This window comes from Podarcis liolepis (genome assembly GCF_965112155.1).
Source record: "Podarcis liolepis genome assembly, chromosome: 11".
Classification (NCBI taxonomy): Eukaryota; Metazoa; Chordata; class Lepidosauria; order Squamata; family Lacertidae; genus Podarcis; species Podarcis liolepis.
In genome coordinates this window covers 54,513,040-54,525,097 of record NC_139565.1, presented here as the reverse complement: position 1 = coordinate 54,525,097, position 12,058 = coordinate 54,513,040, and the positions used below count along the sequence as shown (strand labels likewise).

Here is a 12,058-nt window from a genome sequence, read left to right as displayed (position 1 = left end):
TGGGTGGGATTCAGTAACGTAGTGACAAATTTAGGTTCCTCGGTTGAAGTGGCTTTGGCGCTTTTGCATATCAGACAAGGACCTTTTGCAATAAGTAAGGGGGTGAAAAAATGCACTACAAAGTGAGGTATAACCATCCCTTTGTGTTGTATTGTAGCACCCTGCTTGTGGTTAACGCTTAGCTGGAATGAAATATTCAACGCAGCAATAGAGAAATTAAAATAATTATTTATTTGTCAGACAAATAAATGAGAGGCACAGTGGTATATGGTTACCAAGCTCTGGCCTGGCCCCTGCCATTATGGCCAGCCCTTATATTCCCTTAATCCAGCCCCCTTTGCTCCTCCTGTGGCTGCCTCTGTCCAATCAGCCTGGTTGGATTTCCTATTGGCTGATTGCTATAACCAATCACAAAAAGATACACCCATATCCTTCTGTCCTTATAAGGAACACAAACAGCTATATATTGTTACATCTATAAATGACAAATAAGTAGTAATATATCTTACATGTGTCTCAACAAGGAATCTTAATTACCAGCTCACCTCTTGCCCTCCTTGCCCTATTGCCTTCTAAAACAAATGGTTAATCTTAAATTTTTATCTTAAACATATGTCAAGGATCTTGAGTTTCACATCAACATTGAAAGATATCCTTCATTTGAAGGTTTCTAAACAAATGTCTGACAGCTAATATATCAGGACAGCATTTGATGGCGTCTTCTTGTCTGGCAAGAGGCTGGACTGGTGGCTGACTTAATTTCAAGATAAATACAACTCTTCTAGCATTTGTTAAATCCTTTGCATAATTACATTTAAGCCAACATATTTAATACACAACACAGATAGCCTCTTAAAAGGAATAAGGCCTTTTTAAAGTAGAGAGAGAAAGAAAGAAAAGGACTCAGTTTAAAACAGTTTCAGAAGAAGCCTCCTCCCCTTCAGCAAGCTGCTTTTCCCATTATCTGTTTAAGGAAGAAACAGCTTTAAAAGACTTCCCAGCTAGATGCTTTAAAAAGACTTCCCAGCTAGATGCTTTTTTTCTCCCATTTGCCTCTGGCCTTAGAAAATACAGCTCAAGGTTTAAGAGAGGCCCATGGTATCATTTTACTATTTGCCCATTCCTAATTATGTTTATCTCTGCTTTTTTATCTTCTGTAACATGTAGGGTCAATGTCCTGCTTTTAGTCTGTAATTTCAGCTTTTACGACTTTGAGAATTGTTTTCTGCTATAAATCAAAAGGGGCCCCTTGTCTAGGAAAACAGTGCCAGTGTTTTCTTAAGCAGCTAGCCTTCTTGCCTGGCATGAAACATTTGAAAATCTTTTAGGCTCTCTCTAATATACAAGTCCTGATCAAACATTAATAAAATGCAGGCTTATGCCTGATGCCTCATTCCCCCCTTTCAAGCTCAAGGACCTTCATCCCAAGTGTCCTTGATAGCTTGACCTTCATCATATTCCTGAGGTAAAGCTCTGTATAGGGCCATGATATGAGGTAGAGTTTCATTTGAAACCATCTTGCTAATTGTACTTCTAAAACATGAAATGATACATGGCATCATACATAAAACCATTACCACTACTGTCAAGAAAAACAAGCAAGACAATAGTATCCCTTTGAGTCCTGTGACATTAGGTAACCAATTGGTGAGCCATCCCATATCCCATCCTTCCCATGTTTGTACTGGGACATGTGCTATATTCTCCATCTTTGTGGCCAACACACGGATTGCCTCACCATTATCTGAAATGTTAAAGCAACAGGCATTCCCTGTCAAGTTCAAGACTCCACATAGGCCTCCCTGCTTGGCAAGTACATAATCCATTCCCATTTTCAGCTGCAAAATGGCGGCTCTACTTTCATCCAATTGTTGTGCAATAAGTCTCAAACTCCGGGCCGTTGCATTGGTTACAAGTTCCACTACTGCTTGCAATCGAATTATTCTGTTTAGATTATAAATAGGATCCCGTGCCCCTTGTATGAGCTCACCAGGATTCCAGGAGGCAGGATCATAATAGGCTATAATGCGCTCTGGTGGCCAATCATCAGTACCGCTCCAACTTTGGGTACTTCCTCCTGCTATATGAGAAATATCAGCGTTTCTTCGTGTTCGCTTGGGCAAATTAGTAGGCATAATCCACATTGGTGGTAATACCCATCCCAGGAAACAAGTCCCACTCCATTTGGAGGGGAGTTTCTTGTATGCCCATTCTCCACATATCCACCACAACCATCGGGTCTGAGGTCTTTGGTACGTGGAGTACAGAAGGCGAAATAGCAAAAGAGGTAGAGAGTTCACAGTGCAGTATGTTAGATTGCCTTTTTCTGTCACAGTTATGTTCCATACCACTTTCCATGCATGAATAAAAGGAGGTGCACAGGGCAAGGCATCCCGAGTTCGATAGGTAGTATCGTGTGCCCAGGTATTCTTAATATTATCCCAAGTATAGTGACAATGAGAAGAGCCTATCATGGTAGAATCAGCTGCATCTGATGATTTATGTACACAGAATTCCCCTTGTACAGGTATAACTCGTAATGGTTTAGTTGAGTTCCATCCGGGGAAATTCTGTACTTCTGTTTGGTGTGGTATTTCGCTTACCATACCAATGGCATCTAATGGTATCGGTAATAAGGGCATACCTCCCTCTGAATCATCTGGCCCGAGAGAGCAAACAAGGCAATTGGTCCTATTTGCAACATTGGCTACCATTTCAGCTAAACCTACCCACATATTGTGGTCATGGTGGAATCCATATTTAGTCAATTTGGCCAGATTCAAGGACCCTTCCCCTTCCCAAGGGATCAGGATTAATAATAGAATCATGTTGATGTCTAGCAGATGCATTCCTTCCACAAAAGATTACCTTATAGTGATAGCAAATAAATATTAGTCCCAATATAATTCCCCCAGTGACAGAAATGGGGAACCACCAAGACCAAAACATATATCCCGAGGATCCCCAATGAGTAATATCTCTGATAATTGTTCCACAAGGGGGTGGGCAGTCAATTAATTGTATAAGAGAATCTGTCCTTTCACAATCGCTGGTTCAGATGCTCCTCAAGCTTCAGGCGTGCGCAGGTCAGCCAGCTTCCAGGTTGTGGCTGCAGCAGGCCGGTCGTCTAATGTTGCCCGTGACCTAGCCCGTTCCCGGTAGGGCTAGATACAGGGGTTTTTGGAGAGAGTCAGTTTAAGAGGATTAGAGGGGTCACCTTTGCACGTCCAACTGCCTTCGGACTTCTTCAAACGGGAGTGATGAATCCAGGGGGTCACCTCAGCTACCTTCACCGCTGTTGGAGTAGAGAGCAAGACGGTGTAAGGTCCACGCCACTTAGGTGCAAGTGGATCACGTTTCCACTCTTTCACCCATACGCTATCGCCAGCCTGGAACTGATGAATCGGCTCGGCAATGCTGCACGGCGTGCGCTCGAGGACCCACCTGTTAAGAGAAACAAAAACACGGGAGAGAGATTGCACTTGTCCCTGTGTCACATGGTCTCCTATTTGTTTAAGATCAGCTGGAATATCCTGAACAAAGGAGGGCGGTCTCCCATACAGGAGCTCAAAAGGTGACAACTTAAGTCTTTTTGTGGGTGCACACCGAACACGAAACAGTGTTATGGGTAACACATCTACCCATCCCAATCCCGTTTCCTGGGTTAATTTTGCCAATTGGGTTTTCAGAGTCCGATTCATTCTTTCAGTTTTCCCTGAACTCTGAGGCCTATAGGCTGCATGCAGTCTCCATTTCACTTGTAAGACTCGACATACTTCTTGTACTACTTGATCAATGAACGCTGGCCCATTGTCACTTCCAATGCATCTAGGTAATCCAAACCTCGGGATCAATTCAGTGAGGAGTCTCTTAGTTACCTCTCGTGCCTTTTCAGTTCGGGTGGGAAAAGCTTCAACCCATCCGGTAAGAGTATCTACAAACACAAGGAGATACTTGAATCCCTTAGAAGGGACCAGTTCTGTGAAGTCCACAATTAGGCTTTCCATGGGGACATATCCCACATGTTGGATTCCAGGAGGTTGTACCGGTCCCTGCCTGGGATTGTTTTTAGCACAAAGAACACATTTCTGTGAAATGCAAGTTGCTAATTGTGATAGGTTAATAATATACAACTTCCGACTGAGACTCTCTCTGGTTGCAGTACCGCCAAGGTGAGTAGATTCATGATAATTTCTTACAATTGTGCCTGCTAGATGATGAGGTACATAAATCCTATTGTCTGGCAGGATCATCCAACCGTCCTTCACAACTGCTCCTTCCTGTTCAGCCCACTTCCTCTCTTCTGGGGTATAGTGAGGTTTAACTTCTTCTGGAACTACCTCTGGTATGAGGGCTGCTATAAATCCTCCCACAGGCTTTTGGGCTGCCTCTCGGGCTGCTTTGTCAGCAGCATGATTTCCTCTGGTTATTGGATCCCTTCCTCGTCCATGACCTTTGCAGTGCATTACAGCAATCTGTTCTGGAGCCCATACTGCTTCTAACAGGATTTCTACTTCAGGTCCATATTTCAAGGCCTTCCCGTGGGCTCCTATTAGACCTCTTTCTTTCCATAGAGCACCATGTGCATGCAGGGTTAAGAAGGCATATTTAGAATCAGTATAGATGTTTGCCTTACATCCGGCTGCCAATTGCAGAGCTCTAGTTAAACCTATAAGTTCAGCTTTTTGTGCTGAGGTGCCAGCAGGCAAAGCTTCAGCTTCCACAACTTCCTCATTGGTGACCACAGCATATCCTGCTCGTCTGGCACCTTCATGCAGGTAGCTGCTACCATCAGTATAATATACAACATCTGGATTTTTCAATGGTTCATCTTTCAGATCGGGTCTACTGGAATAAACTTCATCCATTATTTGGAGACAATCATGTGATTCTTCATCATCTACCTCTGGTAGGGGCAGCAAAGTCGCTGGATTGAGCATATTCACTACTCGTAGATGAATCCTGGGATTTTCACACAATAGGCCTTGGTACCTAGCCATCCTTGGGTTCGTTAGCCAATAACTACCCTTATATTCCATGAGTGTCAGAACAGCATGAGGTACATTCACATACATCGTCTGGCCGAAGGTAAATTTATCAGCTTCTTTGACAAGGCTGGCAGTGGCCGCTACTGCCCTTAGGCATGGAGGCCATCCTTTTGCTACTGAGTCCAATTGTTTTGACAAATAAGCTACTGGACGGTTCCAACTTCCTAATCTCTGGGTCAGGACTGCCGCTGCAATCCCATTCTGTTCATGTACATACAGCTGAAAGGGTTTTTCCGAATTAGGCAGTCCAAGGGCTGGGGCCTCCATAAGTCGTTGTTTGATAACTAAAAAGGCTTGTTGCTGCTCAGGTCCCCATACAAATGGGTCCTTTTCTGCACCTCGAGTGCTTTCATGTAAGGGTTTGGCCAGACTGCTGAAATCAGGTATCCATAGTCTACAAAACCCTGCTGTTCCCAGGAATCCTCTGAGTTGTTTCCTTGTGGTAGGTTCCTTGATAAGGCAAATAGCTTCTTTCCTCTCTGGCCTCAATGCTCGTTGTTGGTGTGAGATGTCAAAGCCCAAATATTTGACCTTTTCTAAACATAACTGTGCCTTTTTCTGGGAAACTCGGTAGCCAGCTTGCCAGAGCAAGTGGAGCAGTTCCTCTGTACCTTCTTTACAGGTCTCAAAATCCTTTGCTGCTAGTATAAGGTCATCTACATATTGCAGAACCACCTTTTCTCCAGGTATTGAGGGGTAACTTGTTAGATCCTTCGCCAAGGCAGTGCCAAATAAAGTTGGGGAATTTTTGAATCCCTGGGGCAATCTCGTCCAAGTTAGCTGGCCTTTTGTTCCTGTTAAAGGGTCTTCCCACTGGAAGGCAAATATAGGTTGGCTCTGTGGTGCCAGCCGGCAACAGAAGAATGCATCTTTCAAGTCCAATACAGTAAAAAATGTTGCTTCTGGTGGGATCAAACTCAGCAGGGTGTATGGGTTTGGTACATTTGGGTGCAAGGTCTCGATAGCCTGGTTTACGAGCCTCAAGTCCTGCACTGGCCTGTATTCATCTGTCCCAGGTTTTCGAACAGGCAAAAGGGGTGTGTTCCATTCTGATTGGCAGGGCTTAAGCAGACCATATTTTAATAGGCGGTCCAAATGTTTCTGGATGCCCTCTGCTGCTCGCCGGGGTAAAGGATATTGCTTTACAGATACAGGGGTAGCCATAGGTTTTAAGGTTACTACAATTGGAGCTATATTCTTGGCCATTCCTGGTGGGCTATTTTCGGCCCATACTCCTGGTGGCACCTGTAGAGTTCGGAGGAGCTTGTTTAACTCTGTATCCAATGTAGGTTGGACTTGCAGGGCTGACATTAGGCGCCATGATTGTTCCTTAGGTACTGAGAGGGAAATTATTCCTGCTGCCTTTGATGGCAATTTCATTTCTGGACCTCGAGGAGTGAAGGTGATTTGGGCCTGCAATTTGGACAGCATATCTCTACCTAAGAGAGGTATTGGACACTCAGGTATATACAAAAACTGATGGGTTAAACGATGTCCCCCAATCTGGCATTCCAAAGGTTGGAGGAAAGACCTCTTAGCTGACTGACCAGTGGCACTTTTAATGACTACACTTTTGGATGCCTTTTTCTGCAATAGTTCTGGGAGTACTGAGTATTCAGCCCCAGTATCAATCATAAAGTCTATTAAATGGCTTCCTAATTGGATCGTGACCGTGGGCTCCTGGAAGCCTAACTTTATGGAGTCCGGTCGTTCCTAGTCTTGGGTAAAATCCTCCTCTGCCAGTCCAATGACATTGTCCCTACTCCGTCCTTGTCCAGGTCTCTGATATCTTCCATTTCGGATCATTCCCCGTCCCCGTCCCTGGTTTCTTGGGCCGGAGCCTGGGCCTGGGCCTGGGCCTGGGCGTACTTCTTCCAACCTCAGGGGTTCAGGACACTCCCGCTTCCAATGACCCTCCTTCTTGCAATTTGCACATTGATTCCTTCCCAGTGGTGGATTCCTTCCCCGCCCTCTTCCTCCATTTAAGGGGCGGTAGTCTTGCTTCACTGCTGTGGCTAGCATTACCATCTTTTCCTTCTGCCACTTCTTCTTCTCTTGTTTCTCAGCCTCATCCCTATTCCGATAAACTCGGCGTGCAATGGCCATAATTTGGCTCATCAGCATCCCTTCCCATCCTTCTGATTTCTGAATTTTCTTACGAATGTCAGAAGCGCACTGGGCCACAAATGTAGCAGTAATCATTCTGCTGTTTTCAGGGGCTTCAGGGTCAAAAGGAGTCCATATACGATAGGCTTCTTGCAGCCTCTCTAAAAAGTCTCCCGGACTCTCATTTGGTTTCTGTTCTACTTCTGAGACTTTAGACATATTAGTGGGCTTCTGGCATGCCCTGCGGATACCTTGCACAAGCGTCTGGCGGTAGGTGGTAAGTCTGGCCAGGTGAATTACATTGTTTGGATCCCAATTAGGATCTTCCAAGGGAAAGTTGTCTTGGAGATGACGGTCAATATTAAAAATATTTCCCACTCTGGCCTGCTCACGCAAATATATCTGTGCCTTTTCAATTATGTCTCTCCTTTCCTCAGTGGTGAACAGAGTATTCAGGAGCTGGCGGCAATCTGTCCAAGTAGGACTATGAGTATTTATTATTGAAGTCACCAAGTCCATCATAGCCTGAGGTTTTTCTGCGAAAGATGGGGTGTGTGTTTTCCAATTCATCAGATCCGTAGTTGTGAATGGAATGTACTGGAGGGTCGACGTTCGAGGTGGCCTTGGTCCAGGTAGCCCGTTAACCAGCACAGGCTCCTCAAGTGCATCAAATACTCTTCTGAGAGGGGCTACTACGTGATCTTTCTCTTCGCTTTGCTCTAGGGGCCTTAAATCATAGGGGATGGTATTTGTCCCAAGGCGTTCTTTTAGCAGCTTTATACGCCTGGCTGTATTGCTTGCTGACCGATTAAGGTCTCCCTGTAACTTCTGTAATAATTCTCTAGGACTTGGATGTACAGGGGTTTGGGGTAGGCAATCAGTTGTTTCACTAAAAGAGACTGTAGATGGAGTTCTACTGGGACTCACAGATGGAATAACCACTTCTGCTTGGGCTTTATTATAGGCCTCCAATGCCTCCTGAAGATATTTATCATAATCTATCAAGGAATCAAGTTCTGTGACTCCAGCCCCATTATTCATTCCACTTTCTTGCCTTGGGGTTACAACTGGTGGAGTGTTTGGATTAGGCTCCCTTCGATGTGGAGCATAGGGTGGAGGTGGAAGCAGCTCTTCCTCTGGTCCCTCAAAAATGGGTTTGAGTTTATTTGGCAAGATTCCTTTCCTGGCTTCGGCTTTTACAGCCAATAATTTGCATCGTTGGACTTTGCATTCCCTTATCCATGGAGGATTTTTATTTAATGTGCTCAGCCAGGAATCTATATATGAAAATTGTTCTGGGCACCCTCCAATTTCTTTGGCAATGTTAGACCAAAGTTTGCTTACTAAATTTATATCAAAAGTTCCCTGAGATGGCCATTCAGTATTTTGCTTCGGCCACTCTAATTCACATAACGTTCTCAAGCGTTCTGGCGTCATTTTGACTCCATATGCCCCTGAGAAGGCTTTCTTAAAATTATTTAACATACATTCAAGAGGTGTATTTCCCCCCTTTGAACCCCCAACTCCCATTGTATGGCCCTGTGAAGTATCCACTCAGTCACTCACACACACGCTTCGTGGGGTTTCTTGCCCAGATGGAGTCGCCTCACTGGGAACCGAAGTACTACCCACTCCACACTCAGGTCAGCTACAGATTGCTCTGTACTTTCTCACACATACAATGCGCTGGATACTTCACCACACACTACCTCCCATTCTTCCCTTTTCCCCCACCAGACCACCATCTGATATACCCAACCACCTAGCGTACTCAGTTCCCACTTACTGAGACGCAGAAGTTTGATCAAGACTTCTCTTCCTCCCAATTAATTGGAGGGCCAAAAATCCCTTTGTGCACTTACCCCTGGTTGGTTCCGTTTCCCCCCGGTCCGTCGCCGCCAGTGAGCAGGGTATCAGACAGACGAGACTTCTGCGTTCCCCCTGGAAAAATTTACCAGTGCGCGCTTGGGTAAGCAGTTTAGAGATCCTCTCTCTTGTACCCTGCTCAGTAGAGCGAAGGGGCTGCGTTCCAGCAGACCACTTATCCGAGTCACAGGGCACCATAAAATGTAGCACCCTGCTTGTGGTTAACGCTTAGCTGGAATGAAATATTCAACGCAGCAATAGAGAAATTAAAATAATTATTTATTTGTCAGACAAATAAATGAGAGGCACAGTGGTATATGGTTACCAAGCTCTGGCCTGGCCCCTGCCATTATGGCCAGCCCTTATATTCCCTTAATCCAGCCCCCTTTGCTCCTCCTGTGGCTGCCTCTGTCCAATCAGCCTGGTTGGATTTCCTATTGGCTGATTGCTATAACCAATCACAAAAAGATACACCCATATCCTTCTGTCCTTATAAGGAACACAAACAGCTATATATTGTTACATCTATAAATGACAAATAAGTAGTAATATATCTTACATGTGTCTCAACAAGGAATCTTAATTACCAGCTCACCTCTTGCCCTCCTTGCCCTATTGCCTTCTAAAACAAATGGTTAATCTTAAATTTTTATCTTAAACATATGTCAAGGATCTTGAGTTTCACATCAACATTGAAAGATATCCTTCATTTGAAGGTTTCTAAACAAATGTCTGACAGCTAATATATCAGGACAGCATTTGATGGCGTCTTCTTGTCTGGCAAGAGGCTGGACTGGTGGCTGACTTAATTTCAAGATAAATACAACTCTTCTAGCATTTGTTAAATCCTTTGCATAATTACATTTAAGCCAACATATTTAATACACAACACAGATAGCCTCTTAAAAGGAATAAGGCCTTTTTAAAGTAGAGAGAGAAAGAAAGAAAAGGACTCAGTTTAAAACAGTTTCAGAAGAAGCCTCCTCCCCTTCAGCAAGCTGCTTTTCCCATTATCTGTTTAAGGAAGAAACAGCTTTAAAAGACTTCCCAGCTAGATGCTTTAAAAAGACTTCCCAGCTAGATGCTTTTTTTCTCCCATTTGCCTCTGGCCTTAGAAAATACAGCTCAAGGTTTAAGAGAGGCCCATGGTATCATTTTACTATTTGCCCATTCCTAATTATGTTTATCTCTGCTTTTTTATCTTCTGTAACATGTAGGGTCAATGTCCTGCTTTTAGTCTGTAATTTCAGCTTTTACGACTTTGAGAATTGTTTTCTGCTATAAATCAAAAGGGGCCCCTTGTCTAGGAAAACAGTGCCAGTGTTTTCTTAAGCAGCTAGCCTTCTTGCCTGGCATGAAACATTTGAAAATCTTTTAGGCTCTCTCTAATATACAAGTCCTGATCAAACATTAATAAAATGCAGGCTTATGCCTGATGCCTCAGTATAACCTTTGCTGATTGTTGTGGCGATCACACAGGGTCCCCGGATGTTTCACCGTCTATTGATCTCTGTGCCACCACTTTATTTCTCGCTGCCACCACCCAGGCCCTACCTGGTACAATACTGAGTCCAGTCAGGGTTAAATTGGAACATAAACTTTTGTTTATTTATTGCAGTTTAACAAGCGTGTGGTTTCATAAACAGTATCAGTCAATTACATTCATGGGGTGCCTATCCAGACCTAAAACTTCCGCTACCTGCTCTCACTCACTAAACCACCTCTCAGGTATTTACTTGTCTTCCTAGCCCCTAACTGTTCCTGAGTCAGCTTATTTCGCTACACTAACTCAACCTACCCACAGACTCCGTCCCAATTCACTCCCACTCCAACCAACCACCCAACTCCCAACGAACTCCTCCCTTTGCCCCTCCCAGAGCTGGTTTTATAGTCCACCCCCCGGGTCCTGATTGGGTAACCTGTTTAACTATTTCACCTCCAGCACTCTCATATATTAACGTCACAATTGTTAGCTTCAAAAATGATGCAATTAGTGATCTTAGTACTACCAGTGGCAGCACCAGAAAAAAAATGGGAGTGGGGCATAGAACTGGCAAAGTTGGAAGGGACCACAAGGATCATCTAGCCCTCTGCAATGCAGGAATGTTTTGCCCAAAGCGGGACTCGAACCCACAGCCCTGACATTAAGAGTCTCATGCTCTACCAACTAAGCTATGCTATCCTTCCTCCTACCTCTCTTGTGTCATATTAGGTTTTGCAGCTGAGCTCTGGGAAGGGCTGCTTTCACTTTGGGGTAGAGTTTCTAATCAGCAAAGAGCAGTACGAATCTCCCAGGGTCGCCATCCCGCTGGTCCAGTGACTGAACCAGCCTGAGGCTCATTATCTTAGAGTCGGCTCTCTTGGGTTCCAGTTTTCCTGCGTTTAGAGCTGTGTAAGTGTCCCTTTTAAGGACCTGCTGTCTAGTACAAGCTGGGAGCTGGAGTGTACCTGCTCCTTTCATGAACGCATCGGTGCATGAAAGAGGATGCCTCCAGCCAGCTGTTGAGTTGGATTAAGTTATTCATCCCTAAGACGTCAGATAGGCAGGCTGTTTAGCAATTAATAATGAAAAGGGATTGCGTGCATTAGAATAACCGCTATGGTTCTGCAAGGGAAAAGAAAGATGCAAGAAGTATTATCTTAGCAAATGCCCTACAGCTTTGTGGAGGAGCAGGAAGAGAGAATCTCCCTGGAGCTCTCAAATCAATACCCACAGTAACAATGGCAGGTTGTGCTCTTTGAATGTTCAGAGTTGCTCACTTCTGAATTCTGCGGTTTAATACAGAGGAGATATTCTGAGCACCCATCTGGTCCAGTTTTGTTGGATGTGTTTCAGTTATTGGGGCTTGTGGAGAAGGTATTTGGTCAAGGCCAGCTCTCCATCTTTGCCTCTTATGGCAACTAGCAGTGAAAGGGCAGTTGGCTGGGCCCAGGGGGCTGTAAATGTCTCCATAAAGAAGACATTTCTTTTGAGTACTCAAAAGATGTTGACAACTATGGTCTGGTGGCTAAAGGCTTCTCTAGATGTCCTCCATATT

At 44.5% G+C, this 12,058-nt stretch overlaps 1 protein-coding gene across 4 annotated transcripts in view; it reads left to right on the top strand.

The window, feature by feature from the left end:
• Nucleotides 1–12,058, top strand: part of MAPK4 (mitogen-activated protein kinase 4) — a 92,423-nt gene that overhangs the window by 65,654 nt on the left and 14,711 nt on the right. The gene's annotated exons all lie outside the window — the stretch shown is intronic.